Raw genomic sequence first — 21,222 nt, forward strand, 5'->3', positions numbered from 1 at the left:
ATTTCAATGTCCTAATGAAAAGAATTTGAGTAGAAAAAGCATTTCTACTATTCTGAGAAACTGGGAAACAGCACTGTTTATAAGAAATGGCTGATATACAAAAGAAAAAAATATATACATGGTATATTTGATTTTGCCAAATCTATTTCTTCTTTGATGTTATTGTACAATTGACTTTTAATAACAACACTATACTTCACAAGATGGATAAGGAATATAGATATATGCAAACTGTTACAAAAAGAGGGGATGTAAGCATAAAAATTATATTAAGAACCACAAAACTGATCAAACTCTTGATCAAAATAATTTAAAAATCTAAGAATTGATCAGAGGGAAAAATAGAAACTTTGGCACAGCATATAAATTGCAAAGAAATTTACTGTAGCATAATATGTAATCATAAATAAAGGAAAACAACCTATATTCCCAGCTAAAGAAATAGAAACACAAAGAACAAGGTATCTATTCAAGTAAAAATGCTTCAAAGACTACTAAGCATGATGTGGTTGGTCTAGTCTATTTGAAAAATAGTTTGCCATTCCTAATAAAGTGGAAAATATGCATGCCCTGTGTTACAGCAATTTGGCCCATATTGTATACCCTAGAGAAACCCACACTGTTTTACATAAGATATAGATGTATAAGAATGATTAGAGCAGTTTGGTTTGTGATAGCAAAGTACTGAAAATTCATGTTATCCATAATAGGATGAATAAAAACTTGTCACATAGTCAAATGATATTATACTATGTACCTGAAATTTCATTCATAATTACACACAATATAATTTCATTAAATAAAGAACAAAAAGCAAAATATAACATGTCATTTAGGGAAATACATGTAAGTGATAAAGTATACATAAAATAAGAGAATAATTTTTATAAAGGCATGTTAGTGAATACTTCTTGGAGCAGAGAAATGATTATGACTAAGAACGAATCTATAGTAGGCTTCTAAGGTATGAATTTATTCCATAAAGGTATGTTTTATAATTATTTATAAATTATATTCCATAATAGAAACAATGCTTTTAAACATATGACTTGAAACTTCACTTTTGAAAAGAGAAAATAACTATGTTATATAGTATTAGATAGAATAGCAGGATTTCCTTAGCATGTGTGTGCTTGTGTGTCTGTGTGTGTATTCACATATGTAGTTGACCCTTAAACAATGAGAAGATGGGGCAGCAACACCCTCTCCTGCCCCCACAGTTGAAAATCCATGTATGACTTGACTTCCTAAAAACTTAACTACTAATTGTCTACTGTTGACTATAAGCCTTTCTGATAACATATACAGTCAAGTAAACATATTTTGTATGTTATGTGTATTATATACTATATTCTTATAATAAAGTAAGCTAGAGAAAAGAAAATGTTATTAAGAAAATTATAAGGAAGATAAATACATTAACAGTACTGTGCTATATTTATTGAGAAAAAGTCCATGTATAAGTGGACCTACACAGTTCAAACCTGTGTTGTTCAAGGGTCAACCATATACTTATATAAAATTTCAACAGATGCATAAATATTCATGTACATATTTTAATCTTTGCTATGTTAGGGGCTTAAAAGTCACTTACACTAAAATTTGGATGATCTTTAATAACTAATGTGGTCCTCCTCCCAAGTCCCTCCCCTTCGGGTAGCAGGAAATCTACATTTACTGATTTCATCCTTAGTTAAACAATTATAAAAATTAGAGTGAATCAGTCTTTTTTGGATAATGATTCAGCTTCCTCTTATTTTTGTTCCTCATTAAATTATTGCTCCTCTTCAAGATGATGTCCAGATGAATGTGAGCAGAAAAGCTCATGTGACCTTGTTGAACAGAAGATGCAGATCACTGCATCAGCAAGGTACCCAGTGGCTACTGTGGGCTCAACAGCAATACCCCTTGTCTGCCTGACTCTTGTGTTAGTATGTGAGCTTGGTGTGGATGAATGACACAACTCACTCCCTGTTTACCCCTTCAGTCTTTTCTCAATAGCCCTTCCTGTTGACATGACTTCCACATAACCCTCACTGGTTAAAATCATGTTTGAAGCTTTACCGTATTTTCCATTTACCTACTGACCCATCATCTGTAGCCTTTGCTTTGAGTCCAGTCTGTCCCTACAATGGTGTGGCCCCGTTAGTATACTGGCCCTCATTTCAACACAGCCTCATAGAGCAACCAAATGAATCTTGCATATAAACTACATACACACTTTCCTTGTCTCTGCCTAAGCTCACAGCTTTGTCTCCTGGAGTGACCATCTCATTTTAGTTCAATTCCTTTCTGCCTTCAGTGCTTTCTTGAACCTGATTTTTTAAATCATTGCCCTTACCACCCTCCCTACTCTCACGTATTTTGATTTTAAGTTGGGTTAGATCTTTGGCTTGGATTGGAGACAGGAAAAGAAGGGGACACAATTAGTCCTAGATCTTGACTGTGTCAATCTCTTTTTTTCTTCTTACATTTACACATTTCCTTGGTCACATTTCCAACTTCTTCCCAATTCTAGCATCTTAAGTCTAAATGGAAGACAGGATATCTTCTTTAAATTATTAAAAACTCTGGGGGCACCTGGGTGGCTAAGTCAGTTAAGCATCTGCCTTCAGCTCAGGTCATGATCTTGGGGTCCTGGGATAGGCCTGCATTGGGCTCTCTGCTCAGTGGGGAGTCAGTTTCTCCTCCATCTGCCCCTCCCCCCACTCAGGTTTTTTCTCTCTCTCTCAAATAAATAAATACATCTTAAAAAAACAAACTCTGATCTGCCTTTGATAGGTTAAATGTAATCTAAAATAAATTTAGAATAATCATTCTATTTTATGAAGACTGGCTTTGAAAACTTTCTGGACAATCTTATTTTGAATGTCAAAAGTTTATTATCATTCTTTCCTTTTATATATCTTATGTAATAATGTCCTCCAGGTAAAAGAATACCTTGGGTCAAGTAAATGGAAGATCTTTTGATAAGAAAGGCATAAAAAATCATATTAATTTTCTTTCTAAATATTATCCCATTACATAAAACAAGCCTTAAAATTAATATTAACACTATTTTGATGGTGTAGTCATAGGTGATTTTTATTGCTTTCTTCATAAAATTTTCCCAAACATCTTAGAATGATGATGTATTATAATCAGATTAAAATATTAAGAAATGCTTTATAAAATCTAAAAATCTAAATCATCACTATTTATCTGTGTGGAGCAAAGTGCTTGGTTTCTATTAGCCTGAACCATGGAGTCACAGCAAGTAAGTGTTAGCTCCAGTGATCATGGGGAGATGTTAAATAATTTTTTCTTGACAATAGAAAAATTAAACAGAATAATAAATATATTTAAACTCTTTCTTTAAACACTGAGGTAATCAATGGTCTAGATTCTGGAATCAACATGAAATAAAGCACGTTTATTAAAACATGAGTGCTATTCTCAAAAGAGATTAAAGAAACCTAACCCAAATCATTAGAATTCAGCTCAATCTAACAATCTTGATAATTCTATTTTGACTTAAGGTGAAGCAGGTAGCACTTTAGATTCTACATTCCTCTTAGTGTCAAGTCATTTTAGAAGTTGAGTGGCACACAAAAAAAGACGTTTCTATCCAGTGTAGCTTTAGTGATTTGAATGACCACACCAAAATAACTAATCAACAAAAAAGTATCCAGTTTAAGTTCAATCAAGAAAGAAAATAAAGCCTCTGCCCTAAGCTCAGGAGGTTTGGGGTTATTTTTCTACATTTTTAAAAAAGATTTTATTTAATTATTTAATTGACACAGACAGAGAGAGAGAGAGAGAGACAGTAAGAGAGGGAACACAAGCAGGAGGAGTGGGAGAGGGAGAAGCAGGCTTCCCGCGGAGCAGGGAGCCCTGTGTGGGGCTCAATCCCAGGACCCTGGGATCATGACCTGAGCCAAAGGCAGACGCTTAACGACTGAGCCACCCAGGTGCCCCTAGTTTTCTGAATTTTTGATGAAAACCTCTCTGGGATAGAATAATTCTTTCAGATATACTTTGCATCTTTGATGTTGAAAATTATTCAAAAATTGTTATTAATGTTCATAAATACAATACTAAAATCGATGTTTGAAAGGAAAAAAGGTGAAGTTATTATATTTAGTATTATCATTAATTAAGCAGTTGTTTTTAATCCTCTCAAACAGATCCACATGAGGGCAATAGACCATGGTAAAGCCTGGAATATGAAAAGTGATGCAAAGATACACCAGGAGGAACATCATATTCAATTTTGGAATCCTGTCCTTTGGCAAAAGGCATAAACATTTTGGAAATTACAACCAAACTGGGTTACCATTATCTTTCTCATGACTAATCTTTTCTTTTTATATTCCAAATACTAGCAGGGAAAACTGTTTCCTCTCCCTTCCCTCCATATAAAAATCCATAAAGAATCTAATCTCACAGAACTCTCAGTAAACAAAATCTTTATTCTACTGTTCTCCTTTAAGTATTGACTCAGATAAAAATATCCCAGTTAAGTGAAAACTTCTGCTGTGCAGAGAGGAAAAATTGAGAAGAATATTCATTCAATTTACCATTTTTAAAACACTTTGAGGAGGGCGCCTGGGTGGCTCAGTTGTTTACACAACTGCCTTCGGCTCAGGTCATGATCCTGGAGTCCTGGGATCGAGTCCCACATCAGGCTCCCTGCTCAGCGGGGAGCCTGCTTCTCCCTCTGACCCTCTCCCCTCTCATGCTGTTTCTCTCCTTCTCTCTCTCTCTCAAATAAATAAATAAATAAAATCTTTAAATAAAAAAAAAAACACTTTGAGGAATGATGATTCCTTTAGTTAAAAGTCTGGATGGAAAAACAGTAGAAATGGACAATTTTTAATACCAGGCCACTGAGTAATCTGAGAAAAAGGATTGGGGAGTATATAGGTATGTGTATGTACATATATACACATACCTGCACACATGTACATATCCACATTAGTATCAGGATTTGAAGTAAGGAACAAAGAAAAATGATAGGAATTTTACATTACTTGCCCCTGCCTCCCTGTAGTCCAAATATAATCTTCTGTACATCATCTGTATTAGTTTTCCATTACTGCTATAACAGATTACAACAAAACTTGGTGCCTTATAACAATACAGAATGATTATCTCACAGTTTCCGTAAGTCGGAAACTTGAGGAAGGTCTCAAGGGCTGGAAAGCAAGGTGTCAGCAGGGCTGTCTGCCTTACTGGAGGCTCTGGGGAATAATCCAGCCTCAGCTCTTTCACACTGTTGGCAGATCCAGTTTCATAAAGTCATAGGATTTGTTCCCCTTTTTTCCTTGCTGTCAGCCAGGGACACCTTAACTTCTAGAAGCCCCTCTCCAGGGGACTCACATGGGACTCTTACATGTCCCAGAACTAGCAACAGCAGACTGAGACCCCTCAGGCTTGGGATCAAGCCTGGGGCATTTCAACTGTCTTCTGCTGTTGCTGTGTTTTCCTGATCCCAGCCAAAGAAAGTCTTCTTCCTCTCAGGGCTCATAGGAGAAGACTGGGCCCACCCAGATAATTCAGGATAATCTGCCTATTTTGAAATTTATATTCTAAATTACATCTGCAACGTCCTTTTTACCACGTAGCATATAACCTATTCAAAGCTTCTGGGGATTAGGGTGTGGACATTTTTGGGGAATCATTATTAAGCCTGTCACATCATTTAATTACAAGGAGGCCCTGAAGGGACTAGGAAGGTATGGAGATAGCAAAGGAGGAAAAGACAACAGAGGGATACAAAAACTAATTTTTTCTGAGACTACTTTCATCCATGTCCTAATAGCTCATATGTTAACAAGCTTACTCCTGCACTAGCGTCTTTACTCATGCTTTTTGCCCTGCCCAAATGCACACTCTTGTTTACACACTGCCTGTCCCAAGCATAACTTGTACTCATGTTCCTAGGAAGATCTTTCTTCCTATAAGCAAACAACCAATATTTATTCAAAGCTTTATTGATTTTTTAATTTCTCAGAATTCCTAAGCATTTCAGAACTGACCATTAGCCCTTACTAATGATTATTAAAGTAAATCTCACCTTCTACAAGTAATGTATAAGTGTTAAGAGCAAGGTATCTATAGTTGAGTACCTCAATCATATCCCAGATCATATCTCAGATCTGCTACTTAGTAGCTGAGTACCCTCAAGCAAGTTAATAAACTTCTCTGTGCCCCAGTTTCCTTTTCTGTAAAATAGAAATAACAGTAATAGAATGAGTTTAAATGAGTTAATACACATAAAGAACTTAGAAAATTGCCAAGCACATAGTATGTGCTCAATAAATGTGAACTTTGATTACTATTGTTAATAACTAAGTGATTTGAAAATATATCTTATTTTAGGCTATACTCAATAAGATTCCAAATTCTTTAGTTGTTTATAATTTTCTGCTTTTTGATTTACATATATGCCGGTAAAATATATGTGAAAATTAAGAAAGGAGCTTTCCGTTTCTGAAAGTTCTCTGCTTAGGAAAGAATATATTGATGTTCATTAATAGTCAGTATTATACACATTTAATTTTATGTCAGTGAAACTGGCAGACTCCTTTGAAAAACTATAGATGAGATAAACTATCATAAAGGAAAGCAAAAGAGTAATGATTTATGGATACAGGACCATGATTACCTTGGATTCCACATTCTCATGTGGTGATAGTTGGTGGGCAGCAGCTTTCCCCTGTGATAAAGCACAGTCTCCCCACTTCCCTATAAGCCCTACAACTCTGTTGCCCCACCCAGACTGCTTCATGCAAGGACACACAAACACACACACACACACACACACATTTCCTGTGTGCATTAACTATAGTTTGTATCAGAAGCCATCCTTACATTAAAATGAGGAAATTTTATTTGATTATTCTAGGCAGTTCTTTTCATACAAAAGAAGTGAATATACATACATTTCATTTTGGCCTAAATTGTTAAAGCAAAAGATAGGTAAGTAATGTCGCAATATCATGCCAAGGAGAAAATCCACAAGACAATAAACAGAGCATGGATGCATCTTCTGAAGGGCCTTAGGTTCATACACATTTTAACTTTATTTAAATTTCTAATAACTGGTATTTTAAGTGATGTTTTCTTTTTTTTAAGATTTTATTTATTTATTTGACAGAGAGAGACACAGCAAGAGAGGGAACACAAGCAGGGGGAGTGGGAGAGGGAGAAGCAGGCTTCCCGCTGAGCGGGGAGCCCAATGCAGGACTCGATCCCAGGACCCTGGGATCATGACCTGAGCCAAAGGCAGACGCTTAACGACTGAGCCACCCAGGCGCCCCTAAGTGATGTTTTCTACAATGAATTTTGTTCCACCCTTTTAAGAGAACTAAACTTTAGGCGAAATATATCCTTATTAGTACCAATGAAAAAATATACCATTTGTTCATTCATTTAGCTATTATTTATTGTGATTAGGGATAGTGCTTCAGTGCTTTTGTAGTAAATCATATCAATCACTAATATTTTTTACTATGTTCGGTTAGCCAACAAAGTCACCAATCTTTTAAGTGATACTAGAGATAGGGATCATTATATCCTCACTTTTCGGAGACTCTGAGAATGTAAGTATTGTCCCGAAGGCCATAAAGCTTATTATTTGCAATGCCAGTACAAAGTGCTATTGTTCATTAACTATCCTACTTCATTTTAATAACCGCCACCCAGTATTTAGAAATTTTTGTTTCACTTTTGGAGCTTAAGAAACATGTATTGAATAAATGTATAAATGAAATATATCAATTATTAAATTTATGTATTTGGGGATATTATTCCTTTCTTTCTTCACTTGGGATATCCCAAAGAACCAATTTAATAGAAAAATGCATTTAAACTATTGCAGGAAACTTAAAATGCTTTTGGTTTAAGTAACAGCATACCTGCCATCAGTGGCTGAAATATATGGTTATATTAATAAATGTTGAATGACAAGAAATTCAAAGGTTAATTCAGCAGCTCACCCATGTCAGGCTTTTCCATCATTTATGATTCTCTCAACTCCTCCCTCATGATCATGGGAGGCTGCTGCAAGCCTCACAGTCACATACAACTGGGGTTCAAAGGCAAAGGTGGGAAGGGAGGGAGGGGTGCACCCCTTATGCACCTCTCCCTTTCAATCACAGAGAAAACTTTTCCTCAAAATCTCTCAGCAGAGTTACTGTTATGTTTTTTTAGTCTAAACAGGATCACATGGTTAATCCTAAATCTGTTAAAAAGGTATAGTATTAGTATAATTGACTAGATCAATCACTAGTCATGCTCCGTTCAGAGTACATTTCTTCCCCCCAATGTGAATAAAATCAGAATTCTGTTTGCAAAACTGAACGGAGGGATGACTAGTTGGTAGGCAACCAGCAGCAGCAGGGGCTATGTCCTTAGGACTCTCTCTGTGCCACACGGTGGGCAGAGCACTCATTCTTCAAACATCTTAGGGACAGAACATATGTTCAATACTGTAATTGCTTGTCTAGACATCATGACACAAATACATACAAGAATAATAATTCACACAAACCAAGGCAAAAGGTATTTTTATTTTTCCCATTAATCAATAACAAAAGTAAGAGTTAGAGAACATAATTACCTTGCCCAGTATCAGCAAATCTCAGCCATCTCTTCAAAGAAGCTGAGAATAGCTATGACTCAAGTTCATGTATCTCTGGCTCCAAAGCCGGAGTTCTTAATGACTAAGACACATTACCCAGATGTCACTTGAGGACTGCCATTTAGAGTAATTGAGATAAATTCTTGTTCCATGTGTTTCCTTTCTTTACTGTGTAACATTTTTAATAATCGACTGCTGTTCCTTTGGAATCAGAACTAATATCTATTAGAACATAATGCTGTGCTAAGTATCATATGTATTGTGAACACCAAGATCTAGTTTCTGTCTTCCCAGAGATAACAGGCCACCTGAAAAACTGGCAGGGTGGGGCAGGACAGGTCTATATTTTCAGGCTGAAAAGGATCTTAGCAAAATTCCCCTCTCTCTCTCTCTGTCTCTCTCTCTCTCACACACACACACACACACACACACTCTTGACCTTGACCAACAGACAACCTTCATAAAAACTAAATATAATGTCTCAACTATTGTCTTGGAAGTGAATAAAGACTTGCCTCTCCAGGCTACAACTTTGAATATACAAGTGTTGTTAATGACTGCAAATGCCTAGAAAACATCTAATAAAACCAAGTATCTTTCAATCAATGATAGATTAATTGAATTTAATATGGTGGGATAGGAAAAGTCACAGTAACTAATTACCCTTATAAGTTTGTGAATGCCTCTAAGTGTGATGTATAGTATCACACTTGCGTATTTTAGTTAAGCGTCTTGTTATTAAATTACCCTGAAACATCAATATTGGAGGTTATAGAGCTCATTTACTATTTATCTGTGTTCTAAGATGGAAGGTCACCTTTTAACATTTAGTTCTTATATTTTGAAATGTGCTTGTGGCTACTGATATCAACCTTAAAATAATGCAATGATGTTACCTAACGAAATAATAGCAATCAATTCCCACAAATATCTGGAGATATTAAAAATATGCTGCAAAATAATCGATTGCCTAAATTATATTTTATCACCCAGTAGCTAGTAAACCTAACTTAATTACATGATGAGTGCTACCTATCATCTCTTCTCTGATTTCAAATTTAGCAGCCTCTGAAGCATTGTTCATTTGTTTGCAAAATGTTACAAATATACACATTAGCTCTTTTGGTGGCATAAAAAAATCCACCTTCTTCTGAAAGCTGTGCGACTTTCGCAAAGAGTTAGTGTTTACTATCATTCCCCTAAAAGCACTTCTAATTGAAGAACCAGGAGTCTGCTGCACACACATGTGCACATGTGTAATTCTCTTTATAAGAGTTCATTTTGGGGGTCAGTATCAAGCCAATTGATAAATGAATTAGGGCTTCATAAACATTTTTTTTCCAGGGGTGAAATAAGAGAGACAAAAAAACCAGAGAGGTAGGAAGCATGCCTAATACATATCACAAACTGTCCTAGACTCTAACATAATCTATCTTACAAGTGAGACCATCTCAGAGCAATAGTGGGAATGGTAGCAATTTCTTCATGGTGTTGGAGGTAAATAAAAATAATTACATTCAAAAATACTACTATAGGCACACCTCGGTGACTCAGTCGGTTAAGTGTCTGACTCTTGATTTTGGCTCAGGTCATGATTTCAAGGTCATGTGAGCCCTGCGTTGGGCTCAGCACTGAGCCTGGAGCCTGCTTGGGGTTCTCTCTCTCCCTCTCACTAGCCCTCCCTCCCCTCCTCTCTCTAAGTAAATAAATAATATCTTTTAAAAAATACTACTAAATTATTAAGTGTCTATCATGTGCCAAGCATGGGTACTCTGCAAGTATGCTGTCATCTCAAAGCTTACAAAAATTATATAAATGTTGTCGATATGTAAGTTTGTCTACGTTGGGCCCTCCTATGTACTGAAAGTTAGCCAGGTACATAGCACATTTTAACAAGCAAATTTTGCTTTGGCTTTGTTACTTCAATCTCAATTGCCTTAACAATTAGCAGGGAATTAAACTCAAACAAAAAAGAAATTTGGTCCCTCTTGAATTTCTAATCATAATTACATTTGGAATATTTTCCAACATAGTTCAGAGTTTTCTTTCCAAGCTTTCTTTCCTTCCCTTTTTAGCCATTTTCAATGAAGAGCTTTTAATGTTGTGTTGCATACATATTCTGTCTTTTAAAAAATATATATTAGAATTATATCTGTATTAAAAAAAATTCAGATTGGGCATGCCCATTACCTTGAACTCAATTGTTGTTCTGTGCAGCAATGCTGTGTGCACTAAGAACCCAATCAATATCATTACCGTTCTTGGTACATATTAATGACCCTTTTGGTCTCCTATTCCCACATAACTTTTACTCAACTGACACTGACATTTGCATGTCATATGTGTGGAAACTAGATAATCAATATGCTAAAATCCCCACCCCAACCCATCCCCCAAAAGAGGTACACGTTCTGAATAATAGCTTAAGACAAGAGTCAGAAAATTATTTCTGTAAAGAGCTAGAGAGTAAATTCTTTAGCATTTATGACCATTCCCTATGGTCTTTGTCCAAATTACTGTATTCTGCCCTTTTAAAGGAAAACAGCCAGTGAACATGTAAACAAATGGGTACGGCTATGTTTCAAAAATTGCACAATGAGCCTACATTCACATTAAAAAAATAGGCACGTTTAGATTTTTTTTATGACCAAGAGTGCTCCAGTTGGAGAGAAATTCCTAAAGATGACAATTATAAATTCCAATCAAAATACAGGACAGGGGCTCCTGGGTGGTGCAGCCGGTTAAGTGTCTGACTCTTGGTTTTGGCTCAGGTCATGATCTCAGTGTCCTGGGATGGAGCGCCATTGTCGGGCTCTGTGCTCAGTGTGAAGTCGGCTTGAGACTCTGTCTCCCTCTCCTTCTGCCCCTCCTCCCCACCCTCTCTCCCTCTCTCTCTCTCTCCAAAATAGATAAATAAATCTTTAAAGAAATATATAGGACAAAATAACAAAGAAAAAAAAACAAATAGTAACAATCACCCAAAGATATCAGTGAGTGAATAAAGTAGATAGATTTTTAATGTGAGTCAACACTGTAAAGAATATGTGGCACAAGATAAATTTTCATTTTTAAGACATTATTCTGATGAAAAGCTTTGATCAATATCATGCAGGATAGTAATATTTCTGATAGAAAACCTGGAGGCAAACCATAAGACACTCTCAACTACAGAAAACAAACTGAGGGTTGCTGGAAGGGAGGAGGATTGGGGGATGTGCCAAATGGGTGATGGGCGTTAAGGAGAGAATTTGTTGGGATGAGCACTGAGTGTTCTATGTTAAGTGTGAATCACCAAATTCTACTCTTGAAACCAGTAGTACACTATATGTTGGAGGTAATTAGGATCCAGTTGACCTTAGAAGATGGGACTATTAACCAATGGTATGAAAAAAGAGTTATTTAATTTCATTAAGCCTGTAGGCACATAAAAAGGAATGATGTGAAGGAAATTTTGGCAGACCAAGGACCTGTTGTGACAGATAATTAAGAGAAACGAAGAATTCAAAAACCTTGGAGAGGCAGTTGCTTTTAACTAGACTAACTTCAATATACAAGCTCAAAAAAGTAGGATTCTACCTTTCATTTGAATGGTTGGCTGATATTTCCAAGATCTATAATAAATGAAATTGAGGTGCCCAAAATTCATTGAAAGTTCCAAAGATTTAGTGATATAGAGTTGATAGAATAGATTTATTATGAGCAACACACCCAAACAGCCCTTAATCCTGACTCTAGAAAGGCTGTGTTATGGACTGAATGTTTGTATTCCCCAAAATTCATATGTTGAAGACCTATGTCTTTAAGAACTTGCTGCTATCAACCAAGGTGATTATGCAGTAAAGAAAGAGAAATGTCCAGATTTTTCAAGATTTATTTGACATGGTCTCAGCATTAGTTTTCTATTGCTGCTTTAACAAATTTCACAAATTGACGGTATACACCCCCACACACAAAATTATGGTTCTGAAAGTCCCATGTCTGAAAAGGGTGTTTCTGGGCTAAAATGAAAATGTCAGCAAAACTTCCTTCCTTTCTGGAGGCTCTAAAGGAGAATCTAGATTTTTCTTGTTCCAGTTTCTAAAAGCTGCCCATATTTCTTGGTTCCTGGCCCACTTCTATATTCAAAGCCAATAATTACTGGTCAAGACTTTTTCATATCACAATTTGACATAATCATGTGCATCTCTTCCATTATAAGGACCCTTGCGAGTATATTGGGCCTACCTGAATAACCCAGTATAATCCTCCCATCCCAAGGTCAGTTAATAGTAGTCTTTATTCCCTCTACAACCCTAATTCCATAACATACCAACAGGTTCCAGAGAGTAGGATATAGGTACATTTGGGTGATCATTATTTTGTCTACTACCAGGCTCTAAACTAACAACTAATTTCTGGCCACATAGGCTATTATGGTGATCTAGCAATGAAAGGGGGAATTTATGAGGGTCAAATAGTAAGTAGAGTTTGACTTGAGATGTTCTCATAGTGATCTTAGAAGGCTGGTAATATCATGACATTGGTTCCCTAACCCATGAAGTAAAGGTTATTTTAAAAGAAAAAGGCAAGTGAAAGCTTCTAAAACCACATTTCTAGTCAAAGTAATAACGCAAAAGCAATACCCCCTTTCTGGGAGAATTGGGAAGATTAGGGCCCACACCAGAATCGGAAGGTGCACAGGTGGAAATATCTATTTCATCTGCCTCTTGGGCCAAAGGGAGGTACAGAAAGCTCTTGCAGTTGCTGTTCCAAATTCAGTCTCTTTACTGAAGCAAAGTAACGCATCCTTTAGTTCACTTAAAACACACACAGTCACCCATATTTTACCTATATTTTGATTACATTTATATGCATATAATCAGCACAAATCACAGTAATATATAGAATATACACACACTTTCTCTATCCCTTTCTTCCTTTTTCTTGTGGTAATGTTAGAGTTGTGTCCAGAGGTTACTGGTTCTGAGCGACTCTTGGGGATGGGGGTAAGGGAAGAATTTCCACCCATAGTGGGAATATAAATACAAATTCTTAGCTATAGATTTTAATACTCCTGCCATGCAAGAGTTATGAAACCAAACCATCTTATAGTTAATAGAAACTTATCAGTTGGTTTCACAGCTTGGGCTAAGATGCGCACCTCCTACTTAGATGGTATGAGCATTTTCCTTGGAACATTTAAAAACAGTATCAGCAATGAAATTGGGAACATCTGCCAATGGTTTGCTTGAGAGTATTCTTCCTTGTATGCATAAAAATGGAAATAATAGTAAAACTGTAGGGCACCCCACAATTTGATATAAACAGCTTAATATGATCACATTTTAGCAGCTATTAATATAACTGTTGGAGTATCATATAAGCAAAGACTTAATGCCAAAGAAAGGCAGACTGTTATAAAAATATTTGATATCTTCCTGGAGCTAAAATAAAGCAATATGTAAGATTTAGGTTTATTGTTCCCCAAAACATCAACTGCTAGAGGATGTTTAGCAAAGAAGTTGTCCTTCCCTGAATTATGAAGTTGCAGAACAAATAAACCTGCAGGATGACAGAGTAAGATTGTTTCAGGGATACAGTTACAAGGATGTAATCTTCAGAGATTTCTTTGTAAAACTTATGAATGTCTAAGATAAATATTGCACTGTTCTCACCTTACATTGTTTTCTTTTCACATAAATGTTGTTAGAGATGATAGTGTGATCGAAACGTAACCTTCAAAATAAATGTTTAATAAATGTTTAAGTTCATAGGGCCAAATAATAAAAATCATGCCTACTAACAATAATTTGTAATAATAACTTATACAATAATTACAGACAGCCGAGAGTGGACTCCAGTATATTATTACAACACCCTCCCACCTTGAGAAAAACATTCCAATTGCATCTAGAAGTCTTTAAAAAAAAATCTAAGTTTACACAGGCAAGCTTAAACTTTGCAAACTTATTTCGGTGACACCAAGAATTATAATTACATTTCTTTAAATAAAATATATGAAACTAATAACACTTTACTTTTGTTCACTATATTTACCTCCTGGCATGAAATCAGCTTTCAGTAATGTGAGTACTATACAGCCTAGAGAAACACATATTATGCTGTCAAAGAGAATTAAGATAGATGAGAACTCATCCTAGCTCCTAAGGTCCACCATCACTTATAGTAGCCAGAGGGGGAAAAGATGGAAAGTTATTACCCAGGAGTACTCTGATTTTTTCTATTGTTTGTTTGGTACCATCCCCTCACACCCAATGCCACTGTTGAGCCCCAAGCATTAAGCTGAGTAAGGACAGTTGTAAATTGCGTAAACAAACTAGAAATGGCTGCTTGTGTCTAGGTGGATGCAGGGCCAAGAAAACTTCAATCTGGGGTAGATACAGGTGAAAACAGTATTGAAGGTAAGTTCAGAAGAGTGAGAAAATGCACAAAAATGGAACATATGGTCAAAGATGAAAAAGAAGACTTGGCAATAAATAAGGAATACATTTATAGACCAACCCTAACTATATGCACTCCTAGTCATTTGTTTTATTAGCACCTTTGACTGAGCCTCTCCATTTTCCTCATCTCCCCTCACTGCCAGATAACAGTAAAATAGTATTTTCGCTACCCAAACACTGAATTTTTAGTCTGAGATAATAGTAAAGTTTCCCCAAGGTTGCTTTGGCCAGGTTGAGAAGTGGAAAAACTCCATTCTTAATTTGGACCTACACAAGTCACGTAAACTTCTGAACCTCAGGATCCCCATTTGAACAGATGACATTTATATCTAAGGATTAACATAGTATGTACCATCTGTCTACCAGAGTGCCTGGTATATGAACATTCCATACAGTAACTATTTGTATTTGTATTTATGAAAACAATGGCAATCATAATATTAAGTCATATTTTTAGTGACCATTCACCTTACTCAAACTGATTATGACTTCCTTCCTATACATGCTGCTCTCTAGCATTCCATCCCAGAGCACAGATACTAAGCAGTGAAGTTAAACTGCCAAAGAAAAGACTTAAAAGATCACTCTCCTAACTAAATGATATCACCCTTATTCTACTCCAAAAATTCATCTTTCATGATATAAGAATCTAACAATTTGCTATCTTTCTCCTGAGAGTGTTGTACTACTTAAGTGCCTAGATATTTTGGTCTGTGAAGAATATTTTTCTGAAGTACGAATTATTTGAAAGGAGAAAAGGAAGGAAGAAGGGAAGGAGGGAAGGAGAGAGAAAAGGAGGAAAGGAGGGGGAAGGAAGGGATAGGAGGGAGAGAGAAGGGAAAAGCAGGAGGGATTCCCCTTGTGAATAAATAGAGAAGGAATATAAAACAGATAAATTTACTAAGAGATACCATTATAGTCTTAGGGGCTACTGACTCTGATCTTGATTCAGTGGTTTTCCTGTGATAGATTTCATTGGCTTATGGAAGTAGAAGTTAAGGACCTGGGTCCTTCTAAGGATACAAACTATATCTAAGATCCCTAGCTATCAGTGGGTCCCTGTAATGCCTGATCACTTTGCAAAAGGAAAAACTAAAATTCCCAAAATAATTCCACTTTCAATAATGAGCATCTAGGTAATTTTGACCAACCTTTCTGCTAAAACAACTTTACAAGTAGGACAGATTAAAAATAAAATTCTCAGTTTTACTAGGTAAGAATAAGTCGGTAAGAATTAGCAGGCTGAGTTAAACCGGATGCTTTGGAATCCAGAGAAGTGAGTGAGCCCTATACTTGGGCTGTGTTTGCTCTAAGGTCATTTTCCTTTCCAGAAGATGAAATCAGGAGGCTGAGCTGAAAATTTTGCAGCCTCACAGGAGTAGGAGATCAAAAATCTTGATCTACTTGGTCTCTAGTTGAAGAACTACTGAATCATCCCACCACTGTAAGCAGATACTGAAATGGTTGTACCCTAGAAGATTAACTGGAATTAAACTATCCCTACTGTACCTAGCATTCAAATCATCCGGATAGACCAGAAAATATGAAATCAGATAAAGGAGAAACTGACTTACTAGTGTCCTTATGTGTCTAGAATAATTCCTGAAGGAAGAAAACAGTATCTTATCATCAAAAAATTATTTAATTTTTTTTTTCAAATTAGCAGTGAGATTGGGGGGAAGACACAAAGACAGAAGAACTATAAACACCTATAACTAGACTGTAAAACAGCTATGCTTGTGATGTTTAAAAATAAAGAGGAGGGGTACCTGGGTGGCTCAGTCGGTTAAGCATCCAACTCTTGATTTCACCTCAGGTCATGATCGCAGGGTCCTGGGATCAAGCCCCCCATCAGGTTCTGTGCTCAGCAGGGAGTCGGCTTGAGGATTCTCTCCCTTTCCCTCTGCCCCTCCCTCTACTCACGCTCTCACTCTCCCTCTCTCTCAAATAAATAAACAAATCTTTAAAAATAAATAAATAAAGGGATGCCTGGGTGGCTCAGTTGGTTAAGCATCTACCTTTGGCTCAGGTCATGATCCTGGGGTCCTGGGATCAAGTCCCACTTCAGGCTCCTTGCTCAGTAGGGAGACTGCTTCTCGCTCTGTCTGCAGCTCCCCCTGCTTGTGCATGCTCTCTCTGACAAATAAAGTCTTTTAAAAATAATAATAAATAAATAGGAATGCCACACTTGAATATTTAAGCAAGAAACTAGTAATTATATAAAATGATTGAATGGATCTGAAAAAAATCAAATAGAATTTCTAGAATAGTATGATAAATGCTGCAGTCAATAGACTGAGACGACCGAGAAGACAGTTAATTTAAGGGGAAGAAAAAGAACTTAACTAAAATGAAGAAAAAAGCATCAAAAAAAGTGGGAAATAAAAAAGAGAGAGAAAACATGGGATAAAAATATAAGCTGCAACAAGGATTTAATTAGAATCTCAGAGAGTACAATGTGGTATGCAATTTTTGGTGAAATTATGGATGAGAAGTCTATTGTATCTCAGGCAGGTAAATGAAAAGAAATCTATGCATACCACATCACACAAAAACTACAGGGGGTGGAAAAAAGACAAACAAAATGGTAGAAGCAATTACAGAAAAAAAAGATTACCTCCAAACAAAGGAGCAATTAGATGTTTAGCTGACTTCTCAAGAGCAAGAATAGAAAGTGGATGTAATAAAATTTTCTCTCAAGGAATTGAGAGAAAATAACTTACCAACCTAAAATTCAGTATCTGGGGAAAATACTTTTCAAGGATGAGGCTAGACAAAGACAATTTGAGATTGAAAAACAAAAACAAAAACAAAAAACAACTGGGTGAATTTACTACTGGCAACCCCAATCTTAACAACATATCAAAGAAAATTTTTCAGGCAGGAAAACAATCTATGAGAGAGAGAAAGTATAGTAAATGTAGTACAATCATGGCTGGTGGGCTTTAATGGAAGTTAAACAGCTCTATAGTCTTTATATTACCTGGGAGGAGTAAAACAATTGATCAGCCTAAGGTTTTGATAAGTTGTGGGAGCATATGTTAATATCTGTAATAACAACTAAAGAGAAATTGATTGTATAACTTTAAACTAATCCAGCAGTGGTAAAAAAAAAAATACACGGATTAAAAAAACAAAAGGGAAGAAGAGAAATAAGAAACACAGAACAAATGAAAATACGTTGTGTTAAAAAACTATAAAGTCTAATATCAAAAATTACTTTTAATATAAAAAGTAAATATTCTATTAATTAAAAACTATTCATTGTATTTTTAAATCCCTATTGTTTGTAGAAAAATATTTAAACATTAATGATTTAAACATACAGGATATAGATTTGTAACTTAAATGCTAGAAAAAATTATTATACAAAGAGCAACAGATTGCTGGCATAGATATATTAATATCAGTAGACATCAGAATTAAGGCAAAGGCATTATTAGAAATCAAGAGGATCACTTCATAATGATAAGAGTTTAATTCACCAGGACCATACAAACATTTTAATTTCTTAAATCTAATAACTGGCCTTGAATATTAAAAAGCAAATATTGACATAAGTACAAGGATAAATGGAAAATCTATGATGATACTGGGAGTTTTTAATATTTCTCTCTAGGCACATAACAGAAGACCTGGGGAAAAGCAGAATATTTGAACAACCATGATAATGAAACAACTGCAGAATGTATCTGCTGGACAAGCACACATGAAACCTTTTTTAAAAAAATTGACTGGGGGGGGGCACCTGGGTGGCTCAGTCAGTTAAGGGTGGGACTCTTGGTTTCTGCTGGGGTCATGATCTCAGGGTTGTGGGATGGCAGGGCGTTGGGCTCCTGGGCTCTGTGTAGAGTCTGCTTGAGATTCTCTCTCCCTCTCCCTCCCCCTCTGCCCCTCCTCCAGTTCATGCACTCTCTCTAAAATAAATAAATAAAAACTTTAAAAACACAACAAAACAAAAATTGTGTACTGGCCTATAAATCAAGCCTCAAAATACTTCAAAGAATCGAAAAGTTTATTTTTTCTGACCATAATAAAATTTTACTAGGAATCAATAATAAAAAATAACTAAAAATATCCAATGTTTGGAAATCATAATGGAAAATGTAAAACATATTGTGATGTTATTGAAAATGAAAATACTAGATATCAATATTAGAAGATGAGTTCTGGAGTCCCAGCTGGTTCCTATCACAGTCCCCCAGTTGCCCACCTCCTCTTTCCTTCTAATATGACAGATACCACTGTGTCCTTCACCAAGGACTTCCTAGCAGGTAGAGTGGCCCTGGCCATCTCCAAGACTGTGGTAGCACCGTTCCAGTGGGTCCAGCTGCTGCTACAGGTACAGCATGCCCACAAGCAAATCACCACAGATAAGCAATACAAGGGCATTATAGACGGCATGGTTCGCATCCCCAAGGAGCAGCCCTGTCCTCTTAGTGTGGTAACCTGGCCAATGTCATCAGATACTTCCCCGCCCAAGCTCTCAACTTTGCCTTCAAAGATAAATCAAGCAGATCTTTCTGGGTGGTGTGGACAAGAGGACACAGTGTTGGCGCTACTTCTCAGGGAATCCGACATCAGGTGGTGCTGCTGGGGCCACAACCTTGTGTTTTGTGTATCCTTTTAATTTGGCCCATTCCCGTCTAACAGCTGATGTGGGCAAAGCTGGGGCTGAAAGGGATTCTGAAGTGACTCCTTGGTTGAGATCTATAAATCTGATGGGACTAAGGGCCTGTACCAAGGCTTTAATGTGTCTGTGCAGGGCATTATCTGCCAAGGTGCCTACTTTGGTATCTAGAACACTGCAAAGGGAATTCTTCCAGATCTCAAGAGTTTGCACATCTTTATCAGCTGGATGAGCGTACAATCTGTCACAGTGGTTGCTGGGTTCACTTCTTATCCGTTTGACACTGTTCATCACCCAATGATGATGCAGTCAGGGCACAAAGGAATTGACATGTTTGACTGCTGGAGGAAGATTGCTCATGATGAAGCAGCCAAAGCTTTTTTCAAAAGTTTATGGTCCAGTATTCTTAGGGGCATGAGTGGCGCCTTTGTGCTTATCTTGTATGATGAAATCAAGAAGTTCACATAAGTTATATTCTAGTCCCCCACTCCCACCCCATGAACAGTAGTATTGTATTACATAACATAACAGTAGTCTCTTAAAGCTATTTCCATGATGATGGGACTCGATTATATTGTTTATTTCAGTCACTCCCGATAAATGTGAAGAAATAAAAAAAAATCTGAAATATTTCAAAAAAGGAAGATGAACTAAAATGCGTTCTTTTGAACATGTGTTTCTTCTGAAAACACATAACACACATGCATATATGTTAAGAAAGAGGAAAAAGTGAGTCAAGCATACATCTCAAAATTGGAAAATGAAGAACAAAATAGACTGAAACAAAGTAAAAAAAAAGAGAGCAGAGATAAAATAGAATATATATAATAATATATACATAAAATATTATATTTTTTAAGACCCACAAAGTCAAAGGTAGTTTATTAGGGGGGAAAAAATCACCTACTAAACATAAAATCTACAAACCTCTAGTGAAGTTGAAGGACAAGAAAAAGAGAGAAGCTACAAATACTCAGTATTGGGCTTAGAAAAGTATTCACTACAGATCCTATGGTCTTTAGGAATATAATGAGGAAATTATAAGCAATTTTATAACTAAATTGACTTCAAATGAATATATATTAAGTTCATGGTAATTTCATAATTTATCAAAAATGACACAAAAGATATAGAAAATCTGAACTGTTATTTAACTATGGGAGACGCTAGGTCTATAATTTAAAACTGAATGAGAAATTCTGTGCCAAGAGAGAGTCTCTGATAAATGTTACCAAACACTTAAGAAAGATAAAATATCAATACACGTTCTTTTTCAAAGATTAAAATAAAACTCATTTAATGAGGTTGGCCAACTGCAAGTTAAAAAAAAAAAAGGTGAGAAGAACAGTAAAATAAATAAGTTAAAGGCCAATCACAACCCCAAGCAAAAATCGTAAACAAAATATTAGCAAACTGAAAACAGCAATGTAAAAAATGGTAAAACATTAAAACCAAGTTCATTTAATTCCAAGAATGTGAGGTAGATTCAAATATGCATTTTTCTTCATTAATAAAGAGAAAAT

At 36.0% G+C, this 21,222-nt stretch overlaps 1 pseudogene; it reads left to right on the forward strand.

Moving 5' to 3' along the window:
- Positions 1 to 19,300: 19,300 nt before the first annotated feature.
- LOC114206850 (ADP/ATP translocase 2 pseudogene) lies at positions 19,301 to 20,167 on the forward strand (annotated as a pseudogene).
- The last annotated feature ends 1,055 nt before the right edge of the window (positions 20,168 to 21,222 follow it).

The sequence above is a fragment of the Eumetopias jubatus genome, unplaced genomic scaffold, assembly GCF_037043125.1.
Source record: "Eumetopias jubatus isolate StellerSeaLion01/CBP00866 unplaced genomic scaffold, mEumJub1_p1.0 scaffold_2, whole genome shotgun sequence".
NCBI classification, from domain to species: Eukaryota; Metazoa; Chordata; class Mammalia; order Carnivora; family Otariidae; genus Eumetopias; species Eumetopias jubatus.